The sequence below is a fragment of the Ceratotherium simum genome, chromosome 27 (genome assembly GCF_057802395.1).
Source record: "Ceratotherium simum simum isolate JZ-2026a chromosome 27, ASM5780239v1, whole genome shotgun sequence".
NCBI classification, from domain to species: Eukaryota; Metazoa; Chordata; class Mammalia; order Perissodactyla; family Rhinocerotidae; genus Ceratotherium; species Ceratotherium simum.
In genome coordinates, this window is record NC_141926.1 from 17,525,647 (window position 1) to 17,539,292 (window position 13,646).

Genomic DNA, 13,646 nt, shown 5'->3' on the forward strand with positions numbered 1-13,646 from the left:
CCTCATGGGATGAGTCGTGAAGTGTTTGCTCTGCTTTTATTTTTATTTTTTGGAATAGTTTGTGAAGGATTAGTATTGCTTCTTCTTAAATATTTAATAGAACTCACCAATGAAGCTATCTGGGCTTGGGCTTTTTTTGTGTGGAAATGATTTGATTACTAATTCAATTTCTTTATCTGTTATTTGTTTATTTAGATTTTCTATTGCTTCTTGAGTCAGTTTAATTAGTTTTTGTCCTTCTGGAGTCTATTTCACCTAGATTATGTAATCTGTTGGCATATAACTGTTCACAGTATTCCCTTATAAACCTTGTACGGTACCTATAAATTCAATAGTGATGTTCCCTCTTTTCATTCGTGATTTCGGTAATTTGAGTCTCCTCTCTTGTTTTCCTGCTCAGTCTAGCTAAAGCTTTGCCACTTTTGTTAATATTTTCAAAGAACTATCTTTTATTTCATTGTTTTTTTCCTGTTTTTTCGTTTTCTAATTAATTAATTTCCACTCCAGTCTTTATCATTTCCTTCCTTCTGATTATTTTGGCTAGAAATTGTTCTTCTTTTTCTAGTTTCTTAAAATGGATTGTTACACTATTGATTTGGAATCTTTGTTTTCTTTCTTAACATAGTCATTTACAGCTCTGACTTCCTGTCTGTGCGCTGCTTTAGGTGCAACCCCTGTTTTGGGATGTTGTGTTTCTGCTTTCATTCATCTCACAAAATTTTCTAATTTTTCCCTGATCCATTGGTTATTTAGGAGTGTGTTTTTAATTTCCATATATTTGGAATATCTTAGTCAGTTTGAGGTGCTATGACAAAATACCACAGACTGGGTAGCTTATAAACAACAAAAATTTATTTCTCACTGTTCTGGAAGCTGGAAGTCCAAGATCAGGGTGCCAGAACGGTCAGGTGAGGGCTCTGTTCCAACTTCTTTTTGTATCCTCACAGAGCGGAGGGGCTAAGGATCTCTCTGGAGCCTCTTTTATAAAGCGCTATTCTCATTCATGAGGATTGCACTCTCAGGACCTAAACACCTCCCAAAGGCCCCACCTACCATCACCTTTAGGGGTTAAGATATGAACATATAAATTTTGGAGGGACATTCAGACTATAGCAGGCATTTTCCAAATTTCCTTCTGTTATTGATTTCTAATTTCATTCCACTGTAGTCAAAGAATATACTTTGTATGATTTCAATCCTTTAATTTATTGAGTCTTGTTTTATGACCTAATATATAATCTATGCTAGAGAATATTCCAGGTGCACATAAGAAGAATGTGTATTCTGCTGTTTGGGGGTATGGTTATTCTACAATTATCTTTTAGTTCTAGTTGGTTTTTAGTGTTGATACTTGTTAGTCTTTTGCCTAGTTGTTCTAACTATAATTGAAAATGGGGATACTGAAGTTTCCAACTATTGTCCAGTTGTCTATTTTCCCTTTCAATTCTGTCCATTTTTGCTTCATATATTTTGGATCTCTGTTGTTAGATGCATATACATTTATAATTGTTATGTCTTCCAGATGCATTGACCCTCTTATTATTTTAAAATGTCTTGGTCTCTAGTAAAAATGTTTGTCTTACAGACTATTGGTCTATGTGAATATAGCTACTCTAGCTCTCTTTTGGCTACTGTTTGCATGATTTTTCTTCTTCCATAATTTTATTTTCAGTCTATTTGTGTCTTTGAATATAAAATGTATCTCTTTTAGACAGCATATAGTTGAATCATATTTTGTATCCATTCTTCTAATTTCTTTCTTTTTGTTTCTAGAATATTTTTATTAAATGCAAATCTGATCATGCAGTTTTCCCATTTAAGTTAACCAGGATAAATTAAACAGGATAAAATCAAAACTACTTACAATAGCATATAGACTCATTAAAATCAGACCTTCAATCATCTGTGTTACTTTCCTATCTTTTTATCTTTGTATACTATGGGAGAATATATATAAAATAAATTTGCTACTTTAATCATTTTAAGTGTATAATTTAGTGGTTTTGATTACATTTGTAATGTTGTGCAACCATCACCACTGTTTCTAAAATTTTTCATCACCAAAACTGAAACTCTCAACTCAAACAGAAACCCATTAAGTAATTGTTCTCCATTCCCCTCAACCTCCAGTTTCTGGTAGCCTCTAATTTACTTTCTGTCTCTATGAATTTGCCTATCCTAGGTAATTCATATAAGTGAAATCATACAATATCTGTCCACTTGTGTCTAGCTTGCTTCACTTAGCATAATGTTTTCAAGGTTCGTCCATGTTGTAGCATATATCGGAACTTTATTCCTTTTTGTGGTTGAATAATTGCATGTATATACTACATTTTGTTTATCCATTCTCTATTGGTGGACACTTGGGTTGCTTCCACCTTTTGGCTATTTTGAATAATGAACCTTGGCATACAAGTATATGAGCCTCTGCTTTCAATTATTTAGGGTATATACCTAGGAAAGAAACTGCAGAGTCACACAATAATTCTATGTTTAATATTTTTAAGAACTGCTAAACTATTTTCTACATCAGTTGCACCATGTACATTCCTATCAGTAGTGTCTGAAGGTTCAAATTCTCCGTATCCTCGCAAACGCTTGTTATTTTCCTTTTTTATTCTAATTATAGTCATTCTGGTAGGGGTGATGTGGTATCTCATTGTAGCATTGATTTGTGTTTCTCTAATGACTAGTGGTGTTAAGCATCTTTTCATGTGCTTATTGGCCATTTGTATATCTTTTTTGGAGAAATGTCTATTCAAGTCCTTTGCAAATATTTAGTTGGTTTGTTTGTCTTTTTGATGCTGTGTTGTAGGTCTTCTTTATATATTCTGAATATTAAACCCCTATTAGATATATGATTTCTATATATTTTCTCCTATTCTGTAAGTTGTTTTTTCACTTTCTTGATAAAGCCCTTTGATGCACAAAAGTTTTAATTTGGTGAAGTCCAATTTGTATATCTTTTCTTTTGTTGCTCATGATTTTGGTGTCATACCAAACAATCCAAACCCCAATACTAAACCTCAGATCAAGAAAACGTAATCTTCTGTTTTCTTCTAAGAGTTTTTTGATTTTGATGTTATGTTTAGGTCATTAATCCATTTTGAATTAATTTTTTATATGGTGTGAGGCAAGGGTCCAGCTTCATTTTCTTGCGTGTGGAAGTCCAGTTGTTCTAGCACCGCTGGTTGAAGAGCCTATTCTTTCCCCATTGAGTATACTTGGAACCCTTGTTGAAAATCAGTTGTCCAAAGATGTATGAGTTTATTTCTGGACTATCCATTTTATTCCATTGTTTTTTCTGGGCTCTCAGTTTTATTTGCCTTGGGTAGTACTGGAATCATAACAATATTAAGTCTTCCAATCTTTCCGTTTATTTAGGTCATCTTTAATTTCTTTCAGCAATGTTTTCTAATTTTTAGTACAATTCTTTTACCTCCTCGGTTAAATTTACTCCCAGGTATTTTGTTCTTTTAGAAGACGTAAACGGTATTGCTTTATTAATTTTTTTTTTTGTATCTATATTCATAAGGGAGATTGGTCTGTAATTTTCTTTTCTTATGATGTCTCCATCTAGCTTTGATATCAGGATAATGCTGGCCACGTATGAAGACTTAGAAAGTACTCCCTTCTCTTTTATTTTTTGGAAGAATTTGAGAAGGTTTAGTGTTAACTTTTTCTTTTTTAAATGTTTGGTAGAATTCACCAGTGAGGCCATCTGATCCTAGGCTTTTCTTTGTTGGGAGTTTTTTGATTATTGCTTCAGTCTCTTTAATTGTTATAGGTCTGTTGAGATTTTCTATTTCTTTTTGAGTCACATTAGATAATTTATGTGTTGCTAGGAATTTGTCCATTTCATCTAGGTTATCTAAGTTTTTGATGCACAATTTTTCATAGAATTGTCTTACAATTCTTCTTGTCATTAGAGACACATTTTAATTAATAAAGAGAAAAATGTGGAATTTTCCTATTTCCGCAACTGTAAAGAAGAAATCTTCCAGTTTTTTATGTTTATTATGTCCAATCTTTCAATCATAACATTATCTTTTCTTGGGGTGACTTTTGGTGGGCAACCGTCATATACAATGTTGAATTTCAGAATCTGATTTTGGAAATTGTTGACAAAATTCTGGCTAGTGTAAGAAAACTTTATTCTAAGTGAAAACATTCAATGAATCCTCTTCTTTTACACTAGTGCAATGAGTATTCATAAGCAATATGATAACTGATGACTATATGTCGGTGGCCCATGATGAAATATGGAATTAAAGACGTTTTTTACTTTCATCCACCTTTCAGGGAATCCTGAAAAATACAGAGATAATCTGGGATAAATCTCTCTTATAACCTTATCATTTGATTATGCATTACAACCTCTCCACACACTCTTTACACACACATGCACAGAGTCCTAACCAGAGACTGGTGTCTTGACACAGTAAAAATTGTCCTTCTTTTGAAATTATTTAACAAGTTCCAGTGTAGAAAATTTCAACATAAGAGAACACTTGCCCTGGAACATTTGGATGAATAATTCTATAATAAGGAGTGTTAGACATTCAGATGTATTGATCTTTGCCCAGCTACACAAATTGTTCAAATGCTTAACTCTACCACCTGAACAGTATCCTGTCATGTCCCTAAACTGTTCAAAGCCAGGGTGATCGGTAAGTTTTCCGTTAGGTGATGAACACTGACTGGATGGTGACTCAGAGTTTCTTCCAATCTTAAGTTTCTATCATTTAAAATAAGTCTGTGGTGTCTAGGTTATGAGATCAAATTGTGTTTCTTTGTCACTGGAAATCCCCACTTCAAATTCTAAGAACAGGCCATTCAAAAGCTCTCACTGAGGCAACACAGTTAACAGAAAAGCATGACTTCATTTTGGCATGAATCGTCTTCAAATCAGGTCAGTGATTTAGATGTGAATGAGTGGATTGTTCATGGGCACCGGATCAAATTAGACTTTCATTTATTTTTAGAAATTCATTAGACAATTATGACAACCACAAAGGGATGTCTTATGACTGAGAAGTGCAAATTATAAGAACAGTAATATCCATTGTTAAGTGTGAGATGAAAATTTCTGTGTAGCCTACTCATTAAAACCTGCTTCATTTTACAAAATGTCTTTTGTATGATGTAGATTGCAGGTAAAAGGCACTGTACCAAACGTAATTACTAACTGTACAACATACTGGTAAATTTGAATTGTTTGAAAAAATGAATTCAGGTCAGAATTTATAAAGAAAATTGAAAATACCAAGTTCCTCTTTTACCATTATGCTCTCAGTTGTGGAAATGCACTACTTGGGTTTCAAATATGTGGAAACAGAAACTAAAATTATTATATACTTGGGATTTTTATGCCCACATTTAAGCAATTCAGATAAAAATACTTAATACTACCCTAGTCTAGGAGAAACGGCATGGGCTTTGTAGTCTGACTCATTTATGTCTGATTCTACTGCTTTTTGACCTTGAGCAACTCTCTTAGATTCCTCAGCCTTAATTAACTCATTGGTAAAATAAGAACACTAGTCTATTTTTTAAGACTAAAATATCAATTAAGTGAAAAAATATGTGTATAAAGTACTTGGCATATAATTGATTCTATATGAATATTAGCTAATTTAATGTAACATCACATAATTATGTGCATATCTGTAGATGGAGAAATATTAACATACACTTTTTTTAGAAACCTTCAGAACCATCACAAAGCAAAGGTATACTCTTAACAAAAGTACTTTTCATTTGCTGTTGTTAACCATTCCCTAGTAGCTTAAATCTCTCCCTTCACAAATTAGAAAAGAATGTATAAGGATTTCTAAAAACAAATCATATTGGCATTGAAAAGAGGCTTCCCTGGAGTTTATATTTGGTTGTAACTGAAATCCTCCCTTTAGGAGAAAATGTTAATCATTTGCCAGACTGAGAAACAGCCTGCTAACAAACTCACAGCCCACACGAAAGGGTTTGGTGTTTAGAGAAATTTTTTTTAAGTTTGAAATAGCAATTGAAGTTTCTTCATGCTTTTCACATCTAAGTTATTGAAGCAGCCAGAAAAAGAAACTTCTGAGTAGCATTATTCTTCCTTAGCTATTATGTCAGACTCTGGAGATATCTTCATGCTTTGTTGTAATTAAACCATTTAATAAAGAACGGTTTAGATAACAATACCTTTTTTTCCATTTGATGATTTCAGTGAAAATGCCTGTATAAACAGCTTTTGCAGTACAATTACATTGTACATGTTTGATCTGAGGAGTTTTTTGTAATCTGATTACAGTGTTTGTAAGCAAATGTTTCGTTTTATCTTGAAGAAATAAAACCAGGCAGCATTTATGGGAATTATTCAGATTGAAGCCAATAACTATATAAGGTAAAGTTACCAAGTGAGATTGTCTTGGTTTCTCACAAATACAATTCTTGGTCTTAGTTCTGTTAATTATGAAACCTGTTTCAGATTAATATTAATATCTATATAAAAATTGGTGCTATTGTGTTATAGGCTTTAGAGTCAGATCAATATGATCTCAAATCAGGGATTCACAGGATTCAGTTGGTATCCGCTTCTATTTTCTGAGACTGAATAAATTTATGGATTTGTGGAGGAGGAGGATGATTGACAATGATCATGATAGACTTGTTAGACGGGTCACAGATTAAAAAAACAACAACAGAGACTATCTGTGCTCCTTTTACAGCTGGAGATGACTGCTCAATTTCCTTTTCTTAGTGTGTTGTCTATGAGTGAGTCAAGTATAACCGTCACTAAAATTTCCAAGGCCTTTACAGCTAACACAGAAGCTGTGGTTTCCATTGGTCGTACCCTTGGGTAGGCCTGTAAAAATGGGAAGTTGTTAAAAAAAAAAAAAAAAAGGAGAAAACTGCATGAGTAGCCAAGACAGTAACCAGAAAGCACATTTGCATGCAGATTTCTCAGTGGAATAAACTTGTCAAGAAAACACCAAAAATGAAGTTATACTCGAATGAGGTTTTTTTTTTATGGGAATGAAATAATATGTTTAAACAAAGCAGACCCAGTGTCTGTGTTGTACCTGGGACCTTGTCTGAATACCTGTAGTAGAACAAGGAAGAGTGGGAAAGACCAGGAGGTCAAAATCACTCTACACCCTGTGAAACATAAAGCGCTGTAGGAGAAGACACTGCCCTTCTGAAACTCAAAGCGTAGGATGCCAAAGTGTAGCAAAAGTTTACATTCCAGATAAGCAGTCAGAAAACTCAGACAGTCAGAGGGTGGAGTGTTCTAGAAGGCGAAGGTATTTGTCAAGAACACAAGGCCACAGGTAGAAGGCAAGTCCCTTCACAAATGTCAGTCGGCAATTAAGAAGGGAAAGTAGGGACTAGAATGCTCAGCACTTTACTAAAACAGGACCTTAGGTATAAAGCATAAGATTGAGGTCAAGGGCAAATTGTCAAAATCGTACACTTTTTATGTCTTAACTGATGAGAGCGGATTGCATACTTTCAGTAATTTAGACAACAGATCAGCAAACTTTTTCTACAAACGGCCAGAGAGTAAATATTTTAGGCTTTGTGGGTCATACTGTGCTATCACAATAGATAATTTGTACATGAATGATCTTGGCTGTGTTCCAATAACACTTGATTTACAAAAACAGGAAAGTGAGCCAGATTTTGCCAGTGGGCTGTAGTTTGCAGACCCCTGATTTAAATGCTAGAATAGAAATGTTACATGTCACATGACAACTTCGGTCAGTGCTACTTGGGCTAATGTGGTCAGCATATTCTGTGCTGGATTTTGGAAACAGAAGAAGAGAGTGCCAGGAGTAGTGAGTTACCACACCCCATTTCTTCTCTGGCCTCACCTATTAGTATTCAACCCCATGCTTGATCCATTCAGCCACACTTGCTGATGTTCAAATGAGAAGAATTTACTCAAACATCCAGGAAATCTATAACCTCGGAGTCTTTGATCTTGCTGTTACCTTTGGTCAAAATACTCCTCTCCTAGATACTCTCCTTTAAATATTTGTTCAGATATTCCAATATTTGTCAGGGGTGTGTCAGTAAATAGATTTCGCCTCAGATGTTCAAATGAGGAGAATTTAGTCAGTAATCTACTTACACAGTGAGGAAGATTAAAGGACCAGGCAAAAAACGTTACACAGAATCTAACAAGAGCAGAAAGGGAGGATCAAGGGAAGAATCAGGGTACTCTGAGCTGAAAGAGCAATGAGAGAGTCGCAGTACTTGACTAAGAATCAAGAGTGGAGTAGACACTGATCTTCATTGACTTGATTTCCCTGATTTTGGAAAACAATCATGTAGGTGAACACACAGGATTGGGTAGAAAGTGTGTGAATCATCTCATAGCAGTCACCATCAGAGGACACCCACTGAGAGTAGATCCGAAACAACTGGGTGGACAGGGTGACTTGTTTAGCAAATGTCAGCCGGCGTCTCTCCTTGGCCAAACCTCTGCATGCACAATGGGCTCATGATAGAGGTAGCCATGGTGATGGCTGGCAAGCCCAACAGCGTGAGCTCCCTCTTACAAAGGCTGATATGGCTACTGCTGCTGCACAATAGCCATTGGGTTATCACCAAAGACCAATGCTGGAGACTCGATATGGCACTCTCTCTTGAGCAGACCAACCAACCACTTGGTTGCAAGTTCATTATTTTAGAGCTTTTCCAAAAACATTAGTTGGTGCTAAGCAGGATCCACGTGAAAGTCTGCTTTTCTTGCTCACAGTGCCTAGGATAGTACCGCTACCTAAGGGTTCACAGATACACTGACATGGGATTCTGTGCTATATAACCTCACGCAGAGAAACCTGTTTTATGGTGAAAGAGGTGTAACAATGAACTCAAGCCATGGCATACTAAATACCACATCACCCAAAAAGCTGTGGCCTGAGAAAATACTGAAATAGCCTTTTCAAAGTGAAGCTAAGCACAGACTTGAAGATAATATCCATGGGGTTGAGGTGCTGTCCTTTGAGATGCAGAAAGTACCTTGATTCGATGGTCATTTAACCAATAAGACACACTATATGAGTCTAGGAACCAAAGGGTAAAAATAGGAGTGTTCCTAATTCCCCTACTCACAGTGGTCCAGTGCTTAGTTTAGCCAGTCCTGAAAACAAGCATTTCTTAGAAATGTGAAGGGTTTGAGCAACTCACACCTATTGAGTTAACCCTTTCTAATACAGTTATTTAGAAATACGGAGGTCAATACTAGGTGAATATTAAAAAGACAGCAAGAAAACGTGAAAGTGTCTGCTTCTATGTGGTAGAACTGGGGAGATGCAGAGTTGAACATGGAACTCCTGGTTTGGGTAATAAATCTTATGGAGTGTCAAGTCCAGAGACATTATAGTTTTAGCCATACATATATACAGTTATGTATTTCTCGATTACACATACCCTAAATTAAGCTATTATCTCTTGTATATTCTTGATTGAGATTGATATCTTCTTTAAAATGTTTCTTATAATAATTAAACTAAGGAACAGTATTTTCCATGTTAAAATATTTCAGTATATTTAACACACTGGCTCTTTCCTAGACATTTTCTAATCTCTTCCTTGATTCTACTTCCATTTATGCACAATATACTATTCTTTGGAAAATCAAAACCATACCTTAATATTTCAGCATGCTTCTAAACGTTTCTGAATGTATTTAAACAAATAATTTATGCTATTTAATTAATCTTAGTTTAACATTGATTTTTCTATGCTTTTTAAAAAACTACAGAAAAAAACTACACAGATATTTAATATTATCAAAGGTAAGATAGAAAACCTTTTCAGACAGTATGCAAACTGTTGGAAAGAGTGTCAATAGAAAAAGATATGCAATTTTAAGTCTCTCCTTTGGTCAAATGCAACCTATAATCTGAGACTGAGCCTTGCTAACTACTTGTCAGAGTTTCAAGCTTTTGCACCTGAAAAGGTACTGGTTACATATAAAGATAAAGGTGATGGAAATGTAGCTATGCAAATCACACTGTGGAGAGAAGAATCTTTTCTGTTGTGCTTTTTACCGGCATATCCATTTCCTTTGCCAGAAAATCTTCTTTAGCATTAGGTAATCAAATTTACATTTGCCACAAAGGAGAGAAATGCTTTTGATCTCTTAACAGTAAAAGGATTCTAGCCTGTAATAGAGTAGAGCTCTAATTAGACTCCAACAAAGGGTATTATTATAAGTTTGTTTATATCGGTTTTAAATGAAAAAAGAAATAAAGAACTGCTATTGTGGCTTGATGACATATTTTTAAAGTGTTTTTATAATTACCAATGATTCTTTCACAGTATTTAATATAATTTATTTGACTGTCTCTATAACTAAAAAGACCATGAAACATATGAGCCCTTGTCATTTTAATATTTGTGTCTATATGTGAAGAAATACAGCTGAAACTATTTTGTTTTTTTTGGTGAGGAAGAATGTCCTTGAGCTAACATCTGTTGCCAATCTTCCTCTATTTTGTACGTGGGACGCTGCCACAATGTGGCTTGATGAGCAGTGTGTAGGTCTGTGCCTAGGATCTGAACCTGCGAACCCCAGGCCGCTGAAGCGGAGCACATGAACTTAACTACTATGCCACTGGGCCAGCCCCAAAGCTGAAACTTTTAATAATAACATAAAGTATTTTATTCTTGTGTTATATTTTACAGTATATGTCCAAATACATTTCTAGAGCCAAATATTTCTTGGAGAAAATGACTTTGTCCTAATTCAAAGGACAGAAGTACTAATAAAAGCAACACTCTCATCTAATTGTTGGAAAATGCTACAACTCATACATACCAAAAGGAACAAGTGGACTTTTTAATGAAACAGGATTCCTAATATGCTGCATTGTTTTATGTTTTCATTAGTTATTCTATTTTTATTACTTTTTGAATTAACTTTCTCTTTCTCCCAGGTATTCACCTGGTATCAGAGCTAGTGAGTGCAACAAGAATAAATACAAGCCTGAGGCAAAAATGGACTCTGGGAAACTACATAAATGTTGGCAGGCCTTCATTTCTTATGAAGGCTAATCATCTAAAAAGATTAAGTAAATCACCTCGAAGCAGAAAAAAAATATTTATTGGAATGCCAAATGTGAAATGCTAATACAGAAACAGCAAATGTAATCCAAGTTTAGTTCCAGTGTACTGTATCTCAGTTCCAAAAGGTTTTCTTCTCTGGAAAAAGATAAGCATTTTAGATATGTCACAGAAATCAAATCTCTAATAACTGGTGACTTAGCAACGTCCAAGTTAATAAAGAGCAGTTATTTCCTTTGTGTATGTTTCAATAACTAAATGGTTTTTCTCTTTTCCTTTGATGAGGGAGGTGAAAGAAGCATTAAAGGCAAATTCAGCAAAATAGAGCTAAATCAGACGCATAAAATGACAAAAAGCATTGTTGACTGATGTTTGGGAAATGGTTTAATATCAAATGTCATTCTGTTCTTATTTCATGACTCTCTACTTTAAGAAGATGAATAATTATTTCTCTTTATTGCTAATAAAAAAGCTCATTTTTCTATCAGAACACTGGATTATTTTCTGCTTCTGAATCCCGTAATTTTACTTACTTCAATTTTAATGTGGCAGAGAGACTAAAATATGACCCTTCGCAGCCAACTAAGACTAATTAAATCAAATGTTAAATCTAAGAGATGTTTTTGCTTTTGCATATTAGGAAGGAATACGAATTTGAAAAAAAGCAGAGTATGATAAATAGTTGAAAAATGTCTTAACCAATCACCCCAAAGTATCCATTCAATTCATTTCCTACTGTGTTGTTCACAAATGCATTTCTTCATCTCATTCATTCTCCTGCGTAACATGATGCTAGCACTTCTGAAACATGAAGCCAAGGATTGCTGGTATGTTAGGATAAAGTCTGCTTCCAAAGAACAATACCACTTCACTTGTAGATTGTTGTTTACTTGTTTAATTTATTTTTAAATATTGGGTTTATACGTACAAGAAAGCAGGATCTCCCAAGAATTGTCTGCCACCTAGTCTAGTTCTGGATCAATGTTAGTCAGTAGTTTGGGACTGAGTTTGGGAGAGACTGTATTTTTTAATTTGTTACCTATAGCTGGCAAAATCACACAAATATCAGGATTTTTATTGCCTAATGATGTATTCCATCTCTTTTCTTTCCTCTCTCCCTTCTTCCTTCCTCTTTCCTTCCTTCCTTCCTTCCTTCCTTCCTTCCTTCCTTCCTTCCTTCCTTCCTTCCTTTCTCTCTCTCTTTCTTTTGGTAAATGATAATCATACAATAAAACAGCAAAGTTCTGAAGGCTGTAGCTAAAAAACGAAATGTAGGCAAGCAAATGACGTTTTGTGATGTCATTGAGTTGGCTTTGAAGATGAAAAAGATTGATACAGATTAATATCATTATAAATTGCTATAGGGGCCGGCCTGGTGGCATAGTGGTGAAGTTTGCACGCTCCACTTCGGCGGCCCCGGGTTTGCAGGTTTGGATCCTGGGTGCAGACCTACACACTGCTTGTCAAGCCATGCTGTGGCCGGCGTCCCACATATAAAGTGGAGGAAGATGGGCAAGGATATTAGCCCAGGGCCAATCTTCCTCAACACAAAGAGGAGGATTGGCAATAGATGTTAGCTCAGGGCTAATCTTTCTCACCAAAAAAAATATATATATAAAATAAGTAAATAAATAAATCACTATAAATAGCAAATCAACCGCATCACTATACGTGCTGTGTTACAGGAAAATAAATACAGCATTTCTGAATTCTTGTGAATTTTACGTATCTGTGGACATAAAACCACAGCAGGAAACAGGGAAGAAGCATTTTTAAATAACATTTACCCACCAGTATTTTACATCACAATGTTAAACTTCCTTAAATAAAGATTGATAGTAAACGTAATCTGTCTTTCAGTTTATGTCATCATTTGTAGTGAAATAAATTACTTGGATATATGATAAATGCTTAAATGATTTGTAACAGAAAATTACCTACCTAACTTATTTCTACCCTTTATAATGTTAAATGGCACCTCTATATAATGATTTAAATAATATATTTTTGGAAGCTACTCTGATAGGAATTCTTCTCATTCTTCCTTTTATCGGAAGAATTCTTAACAGACTTATTCTGCTTTTACTTTTTATCGTTCTTTATAACATCACAAATTGCTTCCATATTGTGCATTTATGTAAACAAATTACACTTTTTGTGCAATTTTAAGTGAAACACACTTCTCTTGGAGAATGAAAATGAACTTCTCTTCCCCTTAGAGAAGAACACTGTAATATTTAGCTTTAATAGACTCTCCCCAGAGTAAAGGAAAACCTTTTTATTTCTCACTATAAAAGAAAGAATGTGTCTGTGTCAAGATTTCTTTAATAACCAGGACCCATTCTCACTGTCTTTAAATGAACCAGGGTCAAGGGTTCACAAGATTTAATAACAGCATGCCACATTCTCTCCCAGGAGCTGAAACCATGAAAAGATATCTTGAGAGTAAAATCTACTTTATGTTTATTTTTAAGGTAGGTTTGAAAATATTTTATTTTTTTCCCATCAATCCGAGCTAATATGGAAATTTATACTGATTTTATTTATACTATATGACTTATATGAATTCTACTCCAAGGAAGAAT

The 13,646-nt window shown here is 34.6% G+C and overlaps 1 long non-coding RNA gene across 1 annotated transcript in view; it reads right to left on the reverse strand.

Moving 5' to 3' along the window:
* Window positions 1-2,308: 2,308 nt before the first annotated feature.
* Window positions 2,309-13,646, reverse strand: part of LOC147913432 (uncharacterized) — a 38,807-nt gene continuing 27,469 nt past the window's right edge. The window contains exon 3 of the long non-coding RNA XR_015548718.1: window positions 2,309-4,308. This is a non-coding gene — a long non-coding RNA (uncharacterized LOC147913432). The remainder of the gene's footprint in view (window positions 4,309-13,646) is intronic.